Raw genomic sequence first — 25,035 nt, 5'->3', positions numbered from 1 at the left:
CCTATATTTAACCTTAATCTATTGATGTAAAGTACGCGATGTGTTTTGCATATATTTTGTCGAGTTTACGTTTTTTTTAATGTGAATATTATGTTAGTTATTAGTTATTTAATAAGCAAAGTCTTACAGTAAATTACTTGTGGTTCAAGTGTTTTTCATGTAAATTTTCATTATTTTTTTGAACAGATAACATACATTATCTAGGTTTTATTTGTGTTCCATTTTACGAATATTGAGCAAATTTTTGTTGCCTTGGAAACTATAATTTAAATGTTAGAGTTATAAATGTTCATTAACTTTGTCAATATTCTCATTATACAAACATACGTTTATCATTATCAATTGATCGAATATATTGACCTAAATATTATTGAATAAATTTCACTTTCTCTTGCAATGGAACACAAAGCCGTGAACCAACTAAAGTGACGATATCTTTAAACCACGTTTTTATTTAGTGTTTGTGTGTGTGTTTACCATAACGAGTAATATGATCTCGTGTATCCAAGAATGAAAAGTCATTATTGATATTATAACGTAGCTTAAGGTACTTTATTGGTTGCAACAAAAACAGATCTTTCAGACGAATGTAAGATTGTGCCTCCAGAGGGCGATCAATTATTTTGAATATTTTCAATAACTTGAAGACAAGGTTATTTTCTTGTCTGTCGATTGAAGGAAAGACACAATGGAGCTTGACGATAAAACTAACTATGTGGATTAAAATGCACGTTTTTAAAAAATCCGATCTCTTCGAAATGGATCTAGTTACAGACACGTTACCTGTTACCAATATTCGTCGGGGCATCATACCCTTGATTCTTCGGTTTATTACTCTTGGAAATGTCAAGAATGTAAAATTTCAGGTTCTGGCAGCAGTGTAGTCAGAAAAGAAAGTTAAGTGATCGATAGTGTCAACCTAAAATGCACTGATTTTTTATCACCATTTTGATGATCCTGCATATCGACCGTAAGATCTTCCACTAATTTCACTGCATTCTTGTGCCAGAACATCTATAGTCTACAAATTTAGATAAAAAGAGAACGAAATGGTAACGTGTACGGCAACCTTAAAAGCGTTAATATTAAGTTCCCCATTAAGTCAATAAACATTTCTTTTCGTGCCGATGCGGTAGAAACTCATTTGTTAACATATTGATTTAATCAAAACTTAATTTTTATATTATTTACCATGTCCAATATCCGATACATGATCTGCTATAGCAGAGCATGTCTTGAAATTTGCAAAAATTATTTCGTTGAGCATAAAATTATATTAGCGGTAAGCCAACAATCTAATTTAACATGAAAAAATTTGAATAATGCAAAGAAAGAAAGAAAAAAAAAAACACAGTAATGACATACAAGATATACATTGTCTTAATACGGTACATGTTTAGCATGATATACAAAATGAAAAATTACTCGTGCTGAATAATGAAAACGACAAAGAAATATGACGGATTTGAAAAATCTATTGGAGTAAGATAATAGTGACTTTGCACTTTTTTTACACTTCACTATTACAGCGATTTTACTTTTTAAAAATTTATTTGTTTTGTCTGTCATGGATCATTCAATGCTAATGAGATGAGAAGATGGTAGCGAGATAAGATTTATGAAATTGATATTTATTTTTTGCTGCAGAAAATAAACATTGAAAGTTGTAATTTCTTGGATAATTTACTGAAAGGTAAAAAGATCAAATTGTCTATTATTACCAGAAAGCTTTCCAACTACTACAATTCTGTCATTGTTCAATTTTTCGACCCATTCGTTTTTACATATACTTTCTTTGAGCGGTTGATGCACTTATTGAAGTGTTTACTTTTAATGTAAATGCATGTTAACACCTCTTACTCAGTCGATTTCATACTTGTGAAATGCAAATGAAAGAGTGCAAATAGTTTTGAATTCGAACAAAAATATCAGAGAAAATTATCCTGAAATTTGATTTAAAAATTATTAATTAACCACGCTAAATATGACCGGATTTACACCCGAATTTAATCCAATATCCTGTAAAATTATTGAACATTTTTATATGCCAGGATGGCCAGGATGTGACCTCATTTATGAATTGCAACTAATTGTATTGTAATGAAATTATGAACTTGCAACCGTAAGCTTTTGATGCATTTAATTTGAATATTAATTCTAATAAACACAAATACCGTTGTTGCACGTATACAACCGAGCTTCACATATTTTGAATTTTTACAATGCTTGTCCCCCAATCCTAATGAAATTTAGAAATAATTCAATAATTTCGAAATCGAATTTCCACAATTAGTGTGGTACTCTATCGTATTTAATAGTTTGATGTAATTCCTAGTATTCTATACGTAGAATAACGAAATAGCAGAGCTGTCAAAACTTAATTTATGCCACAAATTTTTGCATAACATATAAGAGGCTTGTCTAATTGACGAAAACTGAAAATCATTACAGTATTAGCAATTGTCATTCTTGTCGAGACACTTGTCGACAAGAGTATTTTCGGAATGATGATGACTCGATTGATTGAGCGAATACTAAGGTTCGTTTCCTTACAATATTAAAATGTCTATTCGATTAGATCAGATTTCCTATACGTGCTATTACGCTCAGTGTTTTGAGTCTTAACAATTCCCTAATAACAATGACACTAGGCGACATAGGCTTTGTACACGTACACGAATGGACTATATGCTCTAAAGCGAATGGTACAAATCCACGTCATGCAAATGGAAACAATATTCTCCAACGAGCATTGAAGAGTGGTCTAGTTCCAGCTATTCTCGAACCACCTGGCTGTTCGAGACCGGATGGAAAAAAACCAGACGGAATGAGCTTAGTTCCTTGGGCGAGAGGAAGGTCATTGTTGTGGGATTTTACCTGTAAGGACACTTTCGCACCGTCATATCTAAATTCTTCGTCTAAGCACGCCGGTTACGTCGCAAAAGTAGGGGAAAGGATTAAAATCAGCCATTATTCACAACTGGCTAACCAGTTCATTTTCATTCCGGTTGCTACGGAGACGTCAGGGGTAATAGGAAAATTGGGCCTGGATTTAATCAAAAAAATCGGAAGTAAAATCACCGATGCTACGAATGAAAAACGTGCGACGTCCTATTTAATTCAACGCATAAGCATCGCCATTCAAAAAGGAAACGTGGCATCAATTTTGGGCACAATTCCACCATCGAAAGATTTGAAGGAGGTGTTTTATCTTTAAACATTGTAAAAATGAAAAACTCACTGATGTAGATGCCCTAAGACAATATGTAATTTAAAAAAAACTATAAATAGTTGATTGAATTTTCGACCTCACCGACCACCAACCACGGCCACGATGCGGTTGAATGGACTTTAATTAAACATTCGAATACATTTTCGATATTTTTGAGCGATATTAATCAACTTACCCTGAACAAGATTCCACAAAACATTTTCATTCTCAACCGCACCATTTGGTGCAGGGGAATCCACGGCACCTAAGGCTACAGAGAAAATTGAGAGAGATTATTTAAGTATCACGGTATCGGTTGTAATTCTAATAGCAATGGTACAAAAAAGTGGTTCCATGGATGCAAGGGAGCTGGCAGAGACTCGTTGAAATTCAGAAATTACGATTTTCAGAAGTTCGTCTACATCGGGAATCATGCGAAATACATTTTCTAATTGATCGTATGGTGGCAATGTTCATAAACACTTTCATAGAAAAAAGTACTGTCGAATCAGGAGCAAGCAAACTTTGAACATTAGTGAGCGCCCGAACAAATCGTTCTCAAAAATTCTTAGCAGATGCCATTGAGTGCCCTCAATCTGCAGGATGTATTTCGCATAATTGCCGTTGTAGACGACCTTTTCATTTCTACCGGATACCGATCCACTAAGTCGACATCAGGACCAGCTGAGGTGTATTTCATGCTCAGGGCACGGAGCTCTATCCAACCAACCCATTCCGCTCAAGTATCTGTATATTGTTGTCTGTAGAGATTTTTCCATTTCTATCAGTCAACCTAAAGAAGAAAAACATTTTATATCGACAAGGAAGTGAACCAAAAATGTAATAAACTAAAATATAAATAGTTCAATGAATATAATATAGAAAGCACATACACAGTACACATACAACGCCTTTGTTTATGGCTGATATTATAGATCGCTGTTGTTCTCTCGTTGTTATAAACAATTTGCATTTATCACAACAACGCGTCTGTTGCTTTAACGTATCATGTCCATTACAGTAAGTAGCTCTGTACCGACGAACCAAAAAAAGTAGGAGAAGAATATGTAAATGGTATAATGGTGAATCGGGACCGTTGTTGTGTATAGTTCAAGTATAAGCCACATGTTGTATAATATTTTCAAAATCATTTTATTCAGTTGATTTGATAAAACTTCATTATTTTTTTGTCGTCACACTCGCATTTATACATATGTGATGTTGCAACGAAGTACCATTTTTTACGGAATGGGAGCGAAAGTTTCACAAAATGTTTTGAACGAAAAATTTAATGCTTTTTATGTGGAAGTAGTTTCAAGATGATTGTTCGCTTAGACAATGGTAGCTAATTTGTTTGGAAGATCGCAGCGGTTCATTAGTCTTCTTTTTTCATCTTTATGGCTACATCAATGTTTTTGTTTGTTCGTTTGCTTGTTAATGTATGTTAAATGTCAACACATTTATTGTGAAATTAGTTTGAATTATACGATGCAAAGCTACAATTGAAATAAATTATGAATATCATTAAAAATGAACCTCTTCCAACTTCTTGATGTTATGTTCTTCGATTTCTTCATAACAGCGTTTTGTCTGATTCATAATTATTTTATCCCAAGAAAGTCTTTATTTATTCGGCTTTACTGAACGGTTAATTAAAAAATGAACGGATATAATCACAATTACATAAACATTGATCAGCTAACGCATTTGAATGATCTAATCTGCCGATATTATAATGACGACTTTGTACTGTTTTCAAGTTTTTTTCTTTATACTTTTACACACGCCAAGCAGATTGGCACATTATCATTAAATCTGTTACTTCTTTCGTGTTTCAAATCAGATCTTTTACTTATTTAGTTCAATTAGACCTTATGTTATAAAAAAGACCGCTAGCAAGAACGAAAAGCGTATTTCGTCAACTTTTGGCACGTTTTTGGAGTTAAATTAGAGAAAATTTACTGGTTACTACTAGGAATAAAAACATTTTATCTTGCTCATTTATACATCACTTGACATAAATTGATAGGCTCTACCATGAACTAATTGCTTTAACTACGATGCTTTGTTGTGCTGCTGCTCGACGTCAATTTTTAGCAAAATAAGATTTTTTTTCTCGTAACTTGTTTACCAAAAAATCGCTTTCAAATGGATTATACTGAACTCACAAAAAAAATATGAAAAACAACAGCTCACAAAGAGAAGAATCCTTGTTAACTTTCACATAATTTAATCTTAATTTCCATTGTCTAAACCTCCCATTCATCATTCATGGTATCTTTGCTATCCAACAGAGTATAAACACAAAAAAAAATTGTTTCCCCGTTAGACTGAATATAATTCATTCATAAAGCAAATTTTAAAAATAACAATTATAAAAGTTTCTGTTTTCTTCCCGTTTCTATTTTTTCCTCTTTCACATTTTGTTTAAACAACCCATCCTTATCCTAACTGTTTCTCTGTTGAATCAGCCACGACCTTAAACATCTGACAATTTCAGATTTACAAAGAAAAGAAGAAAAAAAAGTTTTCTTTTTTATATAACAAATGCTCTTTCATTTTCAGTGCTCTTCAGGAAGCTACCGTATTGATTCAGCTCCAATCCAACTTTACAAACAATTACATCCCCTTTGGTCGAGTGAAACAGGTAAGAAACGAAAGTTTATATTTTTTCGGTTATGTTCTTTGTTTCGGTTTTTCTTCATTTTTTTGTACAATTTTTTTTGGGACTGCTGATGAAACTTTTTTTTATTGTTTATCTTAATGGGGCTTTTCATAAAAGTAAATTGACTTTTTTCGCATTCGTTACAGGGTAGAATAAGGGTTATCGCGTACATATTTACGTGAAGCTCTTATCGTCCTTGCTGTTGATTTAGTGTTGAAAAAAATTCAAATTCCATAATACGATGAATATTTTAAAGGGAAAACGTAGACACCTGAAACATTAGCGTCTTTGTTTGAAAGCTTCAGTGAATTCATGAATTTAGGCTTAAGAAGGGAGCATTCTGTTTTATTGCATTGAAATTTTTTTGGTGAAAATATTTTAATGCCTGGTAGGGTTTCCCTCTCGGATTAATTGTTTCATTTTTGCCAGATATGCGCTGCTTCCAACTCATCGATTACACATTTTTTTTGTTGGAATAAACCTACGTGTGTCAACAATCGAACAAATAAACACACCGCTAAATTAGCTAAATTAAATTAAAAAATTTGGTAAAAATTTAATTTGATTGCATGACGCTGATATTGATTTAGGTTAATTCGATTAGCACAACAATTCACAATTTGAGAGCAGAAATTTTTACCGAAATTTCGGTGTGTGAAATCATTGTGAAATTAAATAAATTTTTGATTATATATCATAACCATCATCACGAACTTGAAATTAGAATGAAAAACTGTTAATCTTGAACAGAATTTTTTTTATAGAGGAAAGCTTATTGAATCGAGCAGTAGACAAATAAAATCATAAATTCAGACCGAACAGTGTTTTTCATTATTTTCTATTTATACGTACGAATTCCATACAAATTTGCTTTTATTGTGTTTCTCGAAAAGATTTGAATTTTTAAAATCTTTCTTTATGCTTTATACGCTATGTAATCTAAAATTTTCAATGAGATTTTGAATGAGCGCCACACATTTGTAAGACGTTCATTGAGCTTTTAAACTACAATATCGACAGGTTACAGTTTTTTCACCAAATTGATGTGCTGTGATGCAATAATAAATACAAACACAAAGTTTAAATCGACTCGTTCCTATAGTTACAGTGTCTAAGGCTACCAGTTCTTTAAGTAGCAGGTGTTTTGAGACGCGGTGCGTATTCTTTAACATTGATAATACTCTAGTAAAGAAAACAAGAGTATTGTGATTCTATTGTTTTCTTCACTAGAGTATTATAAATTCAAAACTTAAAGAAGAAAAAAATATTCTTTCCAATCTCATATTACAATAACTATTTCTTTGTCGCCTGTTCCAATATCCAATGTTAAAAAAGAAATATGTTTCTCTTAAAATTCCAGTCGTAATTCAATTTTATCTGACTAAATGTCAAACGATTTACAGACCTAAAGCTGCAAACCTATTTTTTTGTGACCATCTATTTATCTAAGAAATGATTGTTCAATGTCTGAATTTTTAATCTTGATTAAATCGATAAATAATTTTTTTATTGTTCAGACAATCTGTTCTGTCCTGCGCCAAAGACGAATTACATTTATATTCACTTTCAGATTAGTTTCTTGGTTAAAAGCGAAAAAAATTGTTTTGATGTTCGATTCTGTATTCAAATGCAGCATTACTTAACGATTATTTGCTTAGTTTTTTCTCTCTCTTCAAACTAAAATTATCATTTCAATAACATTGAGACCGTTAAAACCTCTTAAATGGTATGACTGAGCTGTAAGTAGCTTTTTTCGAATAATTTTTTCTCTCGATTTTTTATTAATACATTTTAATAGACCGAATCGTGAATTAACAAAAAAATATCATAAATTCTGACTCAGTCAAAAAATTATCGCCGAAGATATTTACCGTTTTAATTTAACTTGAATAAGCGAAGTGAATGAAGATCAATGCTCAAGATTTTTAGTTTAATAATATCCATGATCACGAAATGGAAAACCATTTTGTGCCTTTTCAAATGAGCAATATAAAATGATTGTTATAACCTTTAGACGAAGTGTGAGATTATATTCTTATAATTGACATATCTTCTTGCTGATAGATTTACTTACAAGCGTATAAAGGCATTTCAATTGAACCTGCTAAGGTCAAAGACTTTAGCAAAGTTGTTATTTGAGAATTTATAAAATTGGATAAAAAAATAGTTTTTTTTTTGATGGTTATAACTACTGTGCTAATCGGGTTTGGAACATTTTAAAAAGATCCTTTCCTTTCACTAATAAAGCAAAATTCAGCTGTTGATTTTAGGAAACGAAAAAGGTTCGACTATGGAAATCATCAATTTTAGGTTCAAAAGATCGGTGCTGGATATGCAAAAATTGAGTATGTAAGAATTCGACTCTGCACGGATTCGGAAAATTTTGTAAACAAATTCTTATCTAATATGTTGAAGATGTAAAACACTTACTTTGTACACACTTCATTGACTGCACCGTCATGTGGTTTTACTTTAACATTTCTTTAATCTGATGTTACCATCTAAAGTAATGGAATGGTGTTAATATTTATCTGTAATTTATTGGTAGACGTGAGACTAAAACCGATTATTGTTTTTCTTTCTCGTTTGCCAATTCGATATTGATTTGTATGCTCTATTAATTTAGGTCAATTCCGAGAAAGCTCGCGATGCATTTTCGAGTGTATAAATTTTGTAAATTTGTTTAAACCTAATGGCAATGTAATAATACCAAGAGAGCGCAGTGTATGTACGTGATTTATGATAATGATTGATGACATTTTCCGATCTCGTTTTCTTTCAACAACGTATTTATTTAAGACATAAAATTATTTTAAATAATATCTGCATTCATCACGAATTATCCACCCACGAATTTCAACAAGAGAAAACGAACAATTCCTTTATACGTTTTCGTTTAAAAACATCAACGTTTCGAATGAACGTTAAACTAAAATTTTCTTCGTCTATCAATTTACAGCGAATAAAATTTTGAAATGCGATGTTGCATTAGTCAGGGAGCCTAATTTTAAGATGGTTATAACAATGGGTACGAGACAAAATGTCTTTAAGTCGTGTCGAAAGAATGTATTTTCTATATCAGTTAGCTATGTTGGAAGTTGGGACAAATTACATATCTGCTTTATTGTAATACTCTGAATTTAAATTTAAAATGCATTTGTGCGAAACGTTCAATTGCGTTCACATTTTCTTTGTTTTCATTTTTCAAAAAGACTTCAATGGGAAAATGAAATGTTATCTGAATGTTCATTAAAAAAATGTTCATGACTTGATTAAGCTGATAAAATATTAATGATAAAATAAAATCAAGTACCCGATATTACACAAAAAAATCATAAAATATTTATTTTTGATTTGAGTTTCCATTTAAAAAAATAAATAAATTGGTTAAATAAATAAAAATCGAATGCAAAACAGGCCCGAACTTAAATTAACCCAGATTAATTTCATTTTGATTCAACATTCAACCAGGGAATTTTAAAATAAATAACTAAATTTATAGACCACAAAAAACATTGATGTTGGTATAACAATTAATATTTAAATTATTCATAAATTCAAGCAATGAAGTTAACTTCATTGTACCTGGTAGTATATTATCGTCACATTATTTGTGGTTATTACTATTTTCCTCGTAAATTTGATAAATATATATATTTGAAAAAATGAAACGGTACTCTCTCACTCACTGACTACTATAATTTTTCTAATAAACAAGACAACAAACAAATCTCATTTGATATATCGATCTAGATGATACGTGGGACTTTGTTTTCATTTCAAAATAATACATTGTCAATAAAATGTTACCGTACCGGTAATTTAGTTGCGAACGAAGTGCCATTTATGATTTCGGTAACTATGAGTGGCAATTATAAAAGTAGAATACAGTTTGCTTGAAAAACCAAACAAAAAATCATTAAAAAAAATCCAATTAAGGTATAATGCCTCCATACCACCATCAATATACTATATCAAACCGCATATAATGTTGATTCAGTTTTGCCGTTTTTATGAAATCACATAAAATCATGCTAATTGAATGAATGAAAAATATCATATTGGCAAATTAAAATTGGTCGTTGTTAACGAATTAATAATGGCTCGATTTTTTAATACAGTTATTTTATCGCAATTAATTCCTTGGGAGTGGTAATGTGATATATGTGCTCTGCACGTATATAGAAGCGGACTTTCAGTTTGTGTTGAAAGTTATGTGCTGGATCGTAAATTAATTGAAATTAGATCTTGTCCTTGCTACTATTTAAAGATTATAATCATTCGTCCATAACGTGTGTCTGGTAAATAGACTCTTTCCATTAATCATAAGTTCAGACCTCATTATACGGAATTATTAATAGCAAGCAATTGTACTGTACTTATATTGATATACATTTTAATAAAATCGTAACAATGAACTCATTACCGCCAATGGTAGATCTCAAATATTTTTTAATTCGAAATCTATTATATTTTCGTAAGAGTATTGTAGCAAACATTTCCTTGTTTTTCAGGAAATTGGTACAATGTTTACTCTACTGAAATGGAGCTGTATTCCTTCTTCGTAAATTATTTTATATAAGCTGAGATATGCTACTATACAGGTATAATAGCACAGCTTAGTAGAATATAGTTTTCAAGTTTTCAATTAAATTGTTTATGAAGAGCTGAATCTTTGAAAAAATAATTGTGGATGATGAAGAATGGCTCTCTTAGACATTATAAAGGAAGGTTCGTTAGACTGAAACTGTATAGTGGAATGCAATAAAACAATGATTATGTTAGTCACTCATTATGAGAAGAATACCTTTGAACATTGGTCTTTTTGACCTTTCTTCCTATGACGGGAAATTTATTTTTCTCTAACATTTCCACGCTAATGTTCTGTAGTACTTGTTAAATACCATTTCTCAAAGTTGCAACAATTCACTGGTTGTAATAATATTCTTTGTTTAAACGACCCAAAACACTATCTAGCGAGAATCAATAATATTATTTCGCTATTTCTTTTTCACTTTCGCACCTCGTTGATAGACAATAGAAACGATTTCGAAATTTCATGATATTTAGGTGACTATATTTTCCAAACCGTTTCACTGCGTAACCGTATCGTTTCGTTTGATATCATTCAAAAATGTTTTTCATTTCATTTTTTTAAACGAATAAAAAAATCCAATCGTTTGAGCATCATTAATGCAGACAATAAAGAAAACAAAACTGAAAATTTAAAAAAAACATTCGTCTATGATACGTGCTCCACTTAAATGGTCCGTTATGAATTGTTCTCACTGTAGTCAGACAATGCATCAAACGAAACAATGCCTAGAAAAAAAATCCAACGTTCTTTTTTTACCAATTATTCGGCTTTTGAATTTGTTGTATATATCGGAATTGCTAAATTTGTGGGAAATCACACATTATTGAATAATGGCATAAATGGAACCATTAATAAAACCATACCATGTTATGCATTCAAAACCGATTTTCTTCATTATCGTTGTTTGTAATTTGTTTTTGCCTTCTTTTCCTATTCGATCACTTATGCAATAACTCTAGCTGCTGCCATTTACGGAACATTTAAAGGTGCAATATAAAGTTATTAATAAACAGTTATGTTTTGTGCATAATTGTGATTAATTGTTGAATTTACGACAGAATGTTTATTTTTTACTGTCAAGAGTAGTGCCACCTTTAACCTTCTTTTTTTTGTACCATGAAGAAATAAAATTAATTTTTGCTCCTCTATTTTGGAAGTTTGATATTTACTAATAACTCAATATATCAAGAGATGGTTCGGTGTTTTAATTTATTAAAAATTATCTAATCTAAGACGATACTTTGTAATGTGTATGGGTGTGTATTTCCAAGGTAATTAGAGTGGAATCTAACACAAATCATATTTCATCTTTCGGATTCGAGAAGTTTGATACGTCGAAGAAAGGTACAATTCGGTTGAATAAGTTTTATGAAACAATAATAAAGGAAAGAAATACACGAACATTTTCTTGACACCTGAATTGTGCTAGCTTCCGCTGCAAAACTATAAACGAAAAATTTCAGTAGACAAATTTTCTTCTCGGGACAGGAACAGGAACCATAAACTTTGCAACAAAATAATTGCAAAACAAATTATTTAAACTTAATAAGAAGGTTACATATCTTCTTACGTCATATTTTTTTTTTAATTTAACGTTTTTACCGGACTTGAAGCATCCATAACAAAAACCGCTTTTTGTTAAATATTTACTCGTGGAGATAATTAGCAAAGTTGATCTAATTCATTGCAAATAGAAGGTGGCACAGCACAGAAAACATCCAAATTGTAATACAGCCGTAGGTCATCGCGTGCAGACGTAATCGAGTTAAATTTTTAAAAACCGAAACTAAATAATGACAATATTAGCTGTTTGATGCGAGCGAGGTTGTGTTCATTATTTGGGTTTTATGTTGCGAAACTGAAGTCTGCATGCGGGTTCTTAAAAAAAAAATTAATAATAAATTCAAATTAATTGTTACCATTTTTTGAAAGACAAAGTTCTAAGAAAACCACTAAAATTTACTGTTTGCGTTTTAACAACGTTAAAAATTAACATAGTGTTAATGGTTGCATAAATTAAAATTTAATTATAAATATCAACAAAAAACAATAAAGCCAGCCAGGCCAGCCAAGTCAGGTAGATTTTTCAAGAGTCGTACCTATTGCCAAAATAAATCAAAACAAATAATTGAGGACTACAAAAAAAGAATTCATTTAACAGATGAACTTTAGTGATAAAGTAAAAATCGTAGACATTTTTTTATCGTTTCAATCACATCCAATTGTTTACGGACGTGTAAGCATTTGTAACGTGTTGTATGCAAATGTTTATAAAATAAATAAATAATATAATTTCGTCAGATCAAAATCAACACACAAAAGACACATATATATTGAGTTATAATTAAAAGCAAACAGTAAAAAAAGATCGAAATTAGATAAGCTAAACTCAATACCTATCTAAACCCATAACTATTAATTGATTTTATTCGGATAAAAATTCAAATAAAATTTTCCTTTTTTTGTGTGCCTTGGTTTACTCTTGATGAAATATAATAAAATAATTTTATGGGGAGAACGGAGAACCTATTTCATAGAATTGACCATGCTCGAATTGTTTTTACGAAATCACTTAATTAAAAGTTATTGTCGCAATAAATTCAATTGAATTTTTAATTGCAATTTTCTTTGAATTTCCACATTAGTCATAAAATTGTAATTTCTAAAAGTTTACGAATATAATCACACCCTTTTATGTGATGCAAAGCCAACTTATAAGTACAGTTGTACGTGAATATTGATGTGCAGAATTAGAAACAGCCGGTTTAACTTTATCTATATCGCATTGTGATTGGTGGGTCGGTACTGGTCGGTCACACCTACGCGAAATGTCAAAAACACTGAGGATTCAAGGATTTTCCTATCGGTTTCCAAGAATTTTCAGATAATATTTTACTCATTCTGGATGGATTTTCAAACAATTTTTTTTGTTCAATTTTCAAGGATTTTCATTTGCTTCTTTTTATTTGATTTTTTTGTTATTTGAGCTTCACGGTATTTACGTATGAGTATACTTTGATTGTTTTTGTATGAAAAATGAGCTATTTATGTATTTTTACTATTTTTTTTTTGATTTTTTGATTTTATTTTCTATGAATTTTCTGAGCCCCCATGGAGAAATCTGAAGTCGGCTCCTATGGAATTTTCTATGAATTTGAGGATTTCTTTTCGTAAAATTTTGAAGTATTTTCTGTGGATTTTCTTTTGACTGGAAATTTTTTTTCTATGAATATTTATCATACAATGGTTACAACAATTATACTGAACCGCAAAGAAGCTTTTAAAATTGTTTTACTTCTACCATTAGCACGCTGATCCTTCACTTCAAAATAAATTTCAATATTTACTGTTTTATGACTGTATTTTCAAATACTTATATACCATAATTGCCACGAATAACGTGAGCACGATGAATTATTTACCAGAAACACATTTATTATTTGTCTGCTATTATTTTTAGTTATTCTCTTTAATCTTCTTCAATTGTAAATATTGAAATACAGAAAAGAAATATCAAGAGCGCATGTAACTTTGTTCGAAGTAAAAGTTGACATTGTAACATACTGCAAACAACATTAAATACGAATACAAAATGTATAATCAATTTAGTTCAATTACAAAATATCATACATTAACATTTGCTTAAATACATTTGGAAAATGTTTCGGTATTTTATTTACGGCTGAAACTAAAGCTCCATCGCTGTTAATGCATTATTATGTATACCTTTCTATATATCTCTACCACTACATAGTAAACAAGACAAAATTATTGAAACAGAATTATTATGTAAATAATAAGTAAATGAAATATTTATGCTCAAATGCGTTCATACCAGCTATTAGAAAGGTTTGAAAAATATTCATCAAATACTCTTTCCAAATATTGATCATGCAATTTGTTTAATTAAAAAAAAACCAATCGTCAACAGCAGAGGTATAATAATAATTTTACATTGAATACTATGCTAGTGGGTAATGCACCTACTTTACATGTTTAGTATACATAACATATACATACAGACAGTTCTTCATTTTTTAAACAGTATAATGATGACTTATGACACATTGTCATTTCCATTAGCGTATACTTTTCATATCTAAAAAAAATCACATCATCGTGATAGTCGTATAATTAAAGAAGAAAAAAAAAATCTCTGTGTAAATATAACCGGGAAGCATTCAATATTTATGACTTTTTTCCAAAAAGGTACAAAAAACAATTGAAGGTTTCAGATTAACGGTTTTTATCAAAACTTTTCTTGATTCGAAAGGTTTTTATTTCGAATTTGACCATTTTTTGCTGCCACAGAGTCATTAACATTTGATAATAGATAATTTCTATTTGTCCTCTTTTTTCTGCGGATCGGTTGATCGATTATTTCGATTAGATGGTGATTCAGTATAGCGAATGTATCATTCGGCCAGTCTGTGTGGATTGGTTTAACATTTGCTTTTTCGTTAACCTTGAATTTATTATATTTTTTCCAATTTTTTTGTTAATATTCACAATTTGCCAAATTATCATAGTTTATGTAACGAACAGAACATACTTTGTGGTCGAGGATTGTTTCAGTTTATTTTTTGTTATTTTAAAATTGGATGACCTAAGATCTATAATTAATAATACACCGTGCCGGTTAGCATCAATAAAATTTAGTTTAAATTATTTCCTGATTCGGTTTTTGTGTTTCGTCGACAAGCATTTAATGATTGAAAAATTAGGAGCATTCAGTTAAAGTTTAGTAGCAGATTTTCCGGGTTCGCCCAGAGCATGCTGAGCTCTTGTTTTATTGATTAAATTAACAAAAACTGGGTTTAAATTACCATTAAACTTACTAAGAAAATATTGGCTGGAAAAAGATTTCCGGAGATTAATGTGGGTAGTTGTAAAACATCTGTAGCTTTCTATACGTAGTATTGTATACTATGAAAGCATTGAAGGGCTATTAAAAATGTATAATTAACAAAGATGCACAACAGACTTATTCTAATCTTTTCATAATTATAAAATATAAAAATATGGAAAATGTTTGCTTCCTCTCCGATTTCTGCAACATAGTATCGATCGTTTATACAAATAGTATGCAATACACTTTCCATATTTGACCTCTTTGATTTGATTAAAGCACTTTCGATGGGGCAATTTAATCACCGAACAGATAATTATAATCACCTCAAGGCGTATTGTAACAAGACACTCACAGAGCACACAACTTAGAAGAAAAAAAACTCCATAAAAACAATCAATAAGATCAGAAACCGATTTCCAATTTGGAAAAGAAATCCAAAATTAAATTATTACACAAAAAAAATGTTACAATAATTACTCGTTACATGGATAAATTACCAGAAATAATCAATTCAAAACTAACATATAAGAGTGACCAACATTTAACCCATAGCTAAACAATATGAAAAGATCATAAAATCAAGAAACATATTGCAGCACTTATACACCAAACCCAATAACATATCGCAACTAGAAGTCATTCAACCATAACACTAACAATAAAAGGTTACAAACTGATTTTTTTTTTAAATAAAGTCATGCCACTTTAAATTTATAATAGAAACACAACTAGAAAGGCATATAGCCCGATCAGACATGTACGTACGTATATTACATGACCAATCAATATATAAGTTAAGTGTGTTAGCTGTTCTTAAAATGGCAAATCGTGGTCGTAGGTGTATTTGATGGTGTTGTTGTTTTAACAAAATTATTTAGATAGAAACCGTAACTGTTCAATGCAATAACAGATGACGCTTGTTTACCTACATCCCGAAGGCATCGATTAATCGAGCTATAAAAATCCATTGAATACGACTGCATCTCGTTCAGACGCAAAAAATTTGTTTTTGTAACAGTATAATAGTTGTCTTTCGGCATGAGTGTCTCATCTGATGCTTGATATACTTGGTGAAGATAATAATATACGTAGGCAGATCGACATCAGTTTTGTATATTTTGCATCTAGAAACCGGATGAAAAGTAATCGAACAAGATTTTTTTTTAAAATATTACAAACGATCTTATACATATTAGTTTGGATCATCGCTCAAATTGAATTAACGGTGTTTGTTATGCAAATGATTATCATCATAATGGCTATATATTGGCTATGATACACGTTTCGGATAACAAGAAAATAATAATTGCAGTAAAATAATTTGCAAGGTTCAGTTCGAAAACTATTAGTAACAGCTTTGCAGCTGTAGTCATATAATTCAATATTTTGAATGCTGCAGCATTATCTGGTGCAACAAGCAACATTCTGTTCCGCACAAACTTCATTATTTTCACGCCTCGGAGATACAATAAATATTGGAACAATTTCTTTGGAGTTTGAAAGAGAAAGAATTGTGCAAAGTAAAATAAATGTTTCTACCTTCCGAGGAACAAAAAAAAAGTGGACAAAAACTACACAACGAGAACTAATACTTTTTTGAAGAAAATACATAAATTCTGAACCCTTTCAAGAAGAGTCAGTGAATAACACAAACCGAAGTTATTAATGTATATAATTTTCGTGTTACTGAGCAGAGGAAAACTCTCTAGTCAGTTAATGCTAATTGGATATTTTCGGTTGCAAGAAGTCTTTAGGGTAGAAATCAATAGACTCAAATTTCTGTTTTCAGCAGCCAGCTTTTAGATTTTTTACAGATGAAATTAGCATAAAATGATGCAGATGCAAATTGGAAAAGTTGAATAGCTTTTTTACGAATCTTTTTTCTCCTGGGCCTCCAATTAATTTGTACGATTTAGGAGTTTTTTTTTTGTCTGAAATAATGATGCTTACGAAATGATCGATTACAAAATCTACAATTTCGCAATTTATTCTCCAACAACAATCATCCTCAAAACCTTTATGTTGCATTTAAAATTTTCTTGTTCAAATTAAAAATCATATTACAACAATGCGATGATTTGTAAAAAGGTGTACAATGCAAAAAATATATATACCGATACAACAATGCCCGAAGCCACACAATCTATGGTCTAATCATTGATATTATGATGACCGGATTCAATCAATACCAAATGCTTTTGCATAAATGAAATATCAAATCTGATTGTTCCATTGTTTTCAATTACAAATGTTTTTTTTTGTTGTTCATGAAATTTTCAAAACAGTAATTCGTTCTGCATTGTGTTGCACTGTATGCAAATTGTTGATTGTCCGTGCTGATTTTATTCGACCCAATTTATAAGATATCTAACAAAAAAAAAGTATATTGAACTGGAGGACTGGTAGGCATCGAAACGTTTTTAATTTACTGACGTAAACAGTTCACAATTTCGTTTGGGGATTGGCGTTTTTTTTAACATGCAAAGTAAAGAAGTGGTGTTTAGGCTGCGAGCGCACTTACGCCGTTTAGCACTCCGTTTACGAGTGAACAATGGAAGCTCCTCCCACTTTCCATTGTTAAAACGTAAACGGAGAGCTAAACGGTGTAAGTGCGCTCGCAGCTTTACGTTGTACGTTGTTCTAGGCAGACATTGATGGTAAATATAATCTACTTCGTTTTTATGTTCCACTTCGCACGTCACAAGCTAATAAACGATTCAAGGATTATGTTTTGATTCAGTAAGGTTAATACAGAAATATCATTTCATCTTTAGCCTGTCATAAGTATCTCAATTAATGTGTGGTGTGTTGTTTCAGTAAATTGGAATATTATTAGCAGCTCATTAGACTAGGAGCTATAATTTCGTTCGTCTTAACTATAACGAAATGTATTCACATTAATTGCGATCCCAAATTCGAAGAAACATTAGTTCTGCTTAGACCTCTTTCGTGATTAATTTGTATCTTCTAATCAACAACCAATCTTGAGGTAAACGATGAATTCAATTATATTCAATTTATTTCGTTCGAGAAGAAATTGACATACCAATCTACATTAATATATACCAAGAGCAAGGACCTTTAACCTTTTAACTAACCCACCAAACGTCCAAGACCAGCACTCTATGCGGTAATTCCACTTGACTAATTCTGATTAAAAATACAATGTAAAACATGTAATAGTGTCAGACTCTCGTCGAAAACTAGACTTCAATATTGAAACCACTAGACACATTAAGGTCATGAATTTTAGTTTTCTCCAAGGCTCAAGTTTACTGAAATAAAAATATTATTTGCATAACCCGCACTTAATTACTAACGGATGATTATGCTAACATAAAATATACACACACCTGTGCCAATGCACAATCTCATGTTTATATTAGTAAAATACTATCGAACTGTAATCACCGTAACGACACACTGGAATATCGTGTGTGTAGAAAATTACACCACGGAAAACGGCATCAACAATTCAGACATAATATAATCATTGTTTTGTGCACAAACAATTTAATGCATAAAATTGCACGTATGGCCACCGGTCAGTCAGTCAAACAACACACATATGAAAGATACACAATGTTAAATTCTCAAGAGCCATTGACCAAATTATCGCATACCGAAGGTTAGGATAGATAACTGTCAGTGCCAACGACATGTTTTGTGGTTTCAAATGAAAATATATACGATATGAAATGGTATATACATACATATGCGTGATGGTAGAATTAGGATGCTAGAAACCGCAGACTGTATACAGCTAAGTATGGTAAATCTGCAAATGAAAGCACTAAGCAGTAAATTTCCATGAACATTTCTTTTATTTTGAGGTGGTGGTGTGATGGTGCGTTTCATATTGGTATTTGGTTTTAGACGAGAAATTTGTAAACTTTTTTTTTGCAAAACAACGTTCAGATTAAAATGTCACTCTTAAGTCGGTAGAGAATATGTGGTGCTATTAACTCTTTAAACTTTAAAAGATTACAAATGTAGAAGAGGCATTTTTAATACGATTGGCTTACACCTAGAGTTAGTATTATTAGAACAAGTCGCCGACAAAATCGTATAAATATTACAAAGTCAATTGGTGTGGGAGTCAGATGTTGACTGCATTAAATTTTCCAACACCACATGAGCTTCAAAATAATAATCAAAATGCAAAAGTCGTAAAGCTGAAATAAGGATTTTCTTATATAAGTCACCTATCGCTTACACCCAGGTGAGATCAGGCCATATTAAGCGTTTATTCAAATAAACATTTGTTTTATTCAAATTCCATTAATAGATTGTATATAACACCAGCATCAGCATACACTTTGTTGCACAACATTATAAATATACTGAGAGTTTCACAGATGTAGAACATAACAAACATTAAACAAACATAAAGCGATTTCACATGAACAAACACACAGCATGCAAAAACTTTGAACTTTAAATTATATTAATTGCATCTATTTCTTCGGGTGTTTGTTAATGCAATATCCAGGCAAGTGCAATACACGATGTGCAACACAAAATACGTATATATACACTACACATATATCTAGCATAAAGTAAGCAAAAACTATTCCGGTGGAGCACGGTGTGTCATTATTGCACATGAATTATGACAATAGAACTAACTTATCATTATACCCCCTGAACGTTTAGTCAGTTAAGTTCAGAGTGTTGGTTAAAAGTTTGAAATTTTATCGAACAAAAACAATTCCGATCCTTGCGAGGAAATTAAATTTATCAGCTACTTAGCACTTCCGAAATATGTTTTGTGTGTGCTATATATACCACATCAGTACCAGTTGCTTAAATCCAAGACATAACTTTCTACCTATGAAATAACAATCTTTGTGGACTATATATTTGAAATCTAATGCAAGAGCATTGAATTCTGTACCAGTGAGGTGGTTTCTAAAAATAAATATTTACTATAAAAGAAGTCAAGTCAACTAAATATGTGCATGCGACAGCTTGCGCTACTCGTTGCTATGTACCACACTGCACAATACACAATATCATTTCATTATAACTTAGGTATACCAACTCTAATCATTTATGTTTTCTATGAAAAAACTAGTTTTACTACATAGCACAATTTCTAACGAATAAGAAACATTTCCAAGAGATTTTTTATGTTGACCATATAACACCAAGCATATTTTCGCTGAGATTTATGAATTCAATTTCTTCGTATAAAACGTAATGCCATGATAGCATTCACAACAGTTGGTGATTTTGTGTGCGGCTATAGTGCGGCTTGGGAACATGTTTTTTTGTAATGACAAAATTTGCGCAATATTGTTGAATGTTTAATGGAAAATATGGTATTATTGTACGGGTTTTTGTGTATATATGACGAATTGTGGACATTTGGAATAGAGGAATAGGGGTGTAAATTAATTGAGACTATTCGGACTACGTGGCGGTCTATGCTTTTGAATGGATGAAAATCATTTTTAAAGAGTTTTGAATGTAAAATGGAACATTATTACATTTTATATAAAATTTATTCTTTGAGAAGCGATTAATCCATCTGTTATCGACATAGATGAATATAATAAATGAAGACGTCTAGCTAATGTCCTTTTATACAGCAAAGGTTCTTTAATACAGCAAAGTATATGACAAACAAAGGAAGTAACATATTTATCGGTTGTATCGCGAAACGCTTTACAAAAGCTTTGTCAACAATATAACTGAATATTAAAAGCAAAATTGGAAACATTTAATAAGGAAAAAAAATGTTCCGCTTTAAGATGTTTTGATCCTATACAGCTGCTGCCATAATTTGCATAATAAACTGAAGATTCTTTGAAGTCGCTTTTCTAATTTAAGTTTCTTATGATAAAATTTTGTCAACAATTTTCGATTAAGTTTTTATGTAAACTCCGGCAGAGCAAAAGTACAAAGAGTTGTATGACGTTCTAAGCATTTCAGCTCGCTTGAAAATATTATTTCAAATTAAAATAGAAGAGCCTTTTTGTAAACTATTTCTCACATTACTCTTAATCGAGCCACACATTTTTCTCATTAAAGCTCTCTAATTTGCTTTGGTCTTTTATCGGCCTATTTAATGCGAGATAAATGAACAATGAACTTGAAAACCGTAAAGATTTCTAACAGCCGATAATGTCGAAAGCGATACAGAGATTCGTCTTCCGTCCAACTAAACCACATTTAGGTTTTTGAATCTCATATTTCATTACTCGCATGATTTCAGAACCCATTCATTTCAAATAACATTAACGGATTGATTCATTGAAACGATAACTCATCTCTATGGTTCGATGAATTGAATTTAGTAGAACATTAATTATGAACTCTGTGGTGTCGGAACTGTGACGTTTGTAATGTGTTATACTGAAGGTGATTTTATGTTTTCAACGAATCAATTGGTATGTCTTGGAATCCTAATGTTTAGTAACTCTAATGGGTCACTTCGCTAGATTAATACTTTTAAATCTTGAAAATTGTGGGTGGAAATCGTTTTAGTCATTCAGCTCACCAAAACCAAAACTTTTTAATGTGTGACAAGCGAATGGTTTAAGCGCTAAATTCAGTACATTAATTAGATTCAATTAAAGCTTTCCCCAATCCATTTGTTTTTCATTCAGCTAATGAATACATAGTAACTTTTGACATGAACATACGATACAATGCACTTACTGGAAAATCAATTTATCATCTTGGACGTAAAGCGTTTCTTTTGTTAATTTATTGGACATTTCTAATAATTATTCACTTTGTACATTTCAGGAAATCGAATTAATTATAATATCATTCAAAGGAAATTTTTTTTCCCGCGATGCGCTACCGCATTGTGTTTTTTTCAATTTAATTTAATTTTAAACTTTATGCCTCCGGAGAGTAAATGATTTTTTTATTTATGGTCTTATACATATTCATGTGCTATGTATGCCATTTAGCAACTTTGTGTTAAATGCTAGTCATATATACCTTCAATGTGAAAAGATTGCATTATTTCACGTAAACGATGTAGAAACTCATTTCATTCAATCAAAAAATATAAATTTTAGTGAAATTACTATAATAAATGGATTAGTAACGAGCAATGACATCAAATGATCATTTGCTGTGTTGTGCAACACTTCTATACTTTTCGTCGTACAAATTCTTCCTTGATTTAGTGAGTAGTAGTTTCGATTTGAAATTGTCTTCCAAAGAATAAGACGGAAAATACAAAAAGTTTATTTAATTCATTGGTAGTTGAGACCTTAACTTAAGTCTTACACTCATTTGTAACAACTAAATTTCGAGGAATTGGATGGTCTAGACGAAAGCCAAATATATGGAATTAATAGGGTCAGCTATGGACAATTTTGAATTTTTTTATTAAAAAATGTTTCCGTTTTTGCAATTATGTGGTTCGTACGTAACCCAGCTGAAGTAGATGCTGCTACGAAATCTGCACGTTTTTCCACTGTGATGAGAATATTGCACAAAGAACTGTCTACGCTCCACGGTTTTCATCGTTGAACTGCAAGTGAGACACTTGTACGCTGCACCGATTTTTTCGAAATTGACTGGCACATTTCTACGTAGGAGTATCATCGATAGTCCACCTAGCATTTTATCTTCGTCGAATATATTCTTCGTAAGAAATTTCAATAATCTCGACTTCGATTTCCACATGTGATGATGGTGTCCATACTAATGTACGTCAATTTTTATGTTCGACATATTCCCGGACGTCTTCCACAATGAAGGTGGAGGAGTGCCCGAAGCGTGGGTGTGTATAAAGTCCATCGTGGAGTTCAAAATCGGAATCTATGTTGTGCTTAAAGATTGACTCGTATTTCATTTTATTCGGTTGTTTTGGTTCCCGATGTTAGGAGACCTGAATCTGTAGTAATAAGTACGGATGCAATAACGTTTAGAAACAACAATCGCCTTTTAGCGATTACGACACGACACGGTGAACATGGCAATGGTATTTTAATAAATTTATTTCATTCGAATTATATGGCTTTTGCATATGAACTGGTGCTAGTCGTAATGTGAATGTTTCCTTTCCTAAAAATACAAAGAATTTCCTACGCAAGGCTTCGTATTGTACAATTAAATTGAATGTGACGCACTGCATTTAATTTTCAAAAAGTCGTTCCATAAAAGCCCTTTCAATTGTTCTTTTCGTTTTGTTGTGTATATTTCTACATATAACCCACGCATTGTGTATGAATGTAGCAAAGGTGCCAGAAAAACCAATTCATTCCATTCCATAAACCACAAAATAAATGCACGATATAAATATATATTTCTCTTAAAAAGAATGAAATAGTTTCATTGCCTCGTGAAAAATGTATTTCGAAAGTACAATTTTTTATTATTATTCTACAATTTTCATGAATGATATACCTCGCCATTCCATTCGTGTACTGTAAACATCATCCATACAATATACACCATAAACAAAATACAAATACAGCATGTAATGTAATTCGAAACAAAACTAAAAGGCAATACCGTTCTCTTCACCTCCAGAATCGGTTGAATGTTGCATCGAATAAATTCAAGAAACGTTGACCTCACCGAGACGAACGTTTTAGCTGTTTACATCGGTATGGGATCTCATGATGATGATGATGACGACGATGAAGAATGGGTTTGGGTTGTGTTGAAGAACATAGAACTAGCAAAATACAATGATCTGCTGTACACGTATGGTAATTGTATATAGATATTCAGATGAGTGATGTTGTGTAGTTGAATAAATGGTAAAAATTTGTTATTGAAATGCAATGAGCATGGGATATAAAAGAATTGGAAAAATTTTATACACGGAAAATTAATACAATAAAATAAGACGAATTTATATTCAATTTACAATGTATATATGTACGTACCTTAGATGCAATATTGTGAGAAAATCGACATGCACGACGAGCAAACTATAAGAACAAAGAAATAAATTTAGTTTTAAAAAAGGTGGAGTTGCTTGAGAGAAGGTCAGGTCTTGTCATTCGAAATTGTGTTTTATTTTGAATAGACAACCTGCAACACACTGTTCGGTCGGGGGGGCAATGGTACAACAAACTATTAATCATTACCGAAGATTTGAGTATGTACACAGACAACATAATTGTAGAAGCTAAGGAATTCCCCGCTTCATAAGAAATTTAATATTAAACCATATTGAACCGAATGAAACATTCAGATCTGCAGTATTTGAGTATCAGTTGGCAAATACCATTCAGATATTCAGTGTCTCTAAATGAGAAGAAAACGTTCTGAAATGTACATATGAGTGCATTCTATGCTGATACCTGTAGTAACTATGCCATATATTGTATACGGCAGTAACAAAGATCCGTTTGCTCATATTGTGTGCTCTATACCACAACCATTTTCATCATCAAATTACCATAGTAATAAATCAAACATTTGTACAATAACATAGCACAAGACACCGAGTCATTGTAACCATTTTAAAATGAAAACAAGACTACATTCGCCAGAAATAACTTTTTAAAAAATCCGACTCAAATAAACCCAAGAACATGCTAAGAGCATCATAGGATGGCCTAATGTAGCATAATAAAATTTACAATTCAGCCCATGTATTGTAATTGAACATGTTCATTTACTTTATAACCTTGATTAATGATTTCTTTTCAAGAAGAGTAGAAATTCATTTCCACACTTATTTCTTTCACATCAAATACAAGTGCACACACAATGTATTATATCTA

The 25,035-nt window shown here is 31.3% G+C and overlaps 1 protein-coding gene across 1 annotated transcript in view; it reads left to right on the top strand.

The window, feature by feature from the left end:
• LOC119083348 overlaps positions 1–25,035 on the top strand; it is a 72,488-nt gene that overhangs the window by 14,791 nt on the left and 32,662 nt on the right. Inside the window, exon 2 of the mRNA XM_037193041.1 lies at positions 5,777–5,858. The gene's annotated coding sequence lies outside the window, so the exon portion shown is untranslated. The remainder of the gene's footprint in view (positions 1–5,776; positions 5,859–25,035) is intronic.

The sequence above is a fragment of the Bradysia coprophila genome, unplaced genomic scaffold (genome assembly GCF_014529535.1).
Source record: "Bradysia coprophila strain Holo2 unplaced genomic scaffold, BU_Bcop_v1 contig_588, whole genome shotgun sequence".
Taxonomy (NCBI): Eukaryota; Metazoa; Arthropoda; class Insecta; order Diptera; family Sciaridae; genus Bradysia; species Bradysia coprophila.
The sequence above is the reverse complement of the archived record's forward strand: the minus strand, read 5'-3'. Positions and strand labels throughout refer to the sequence as shown.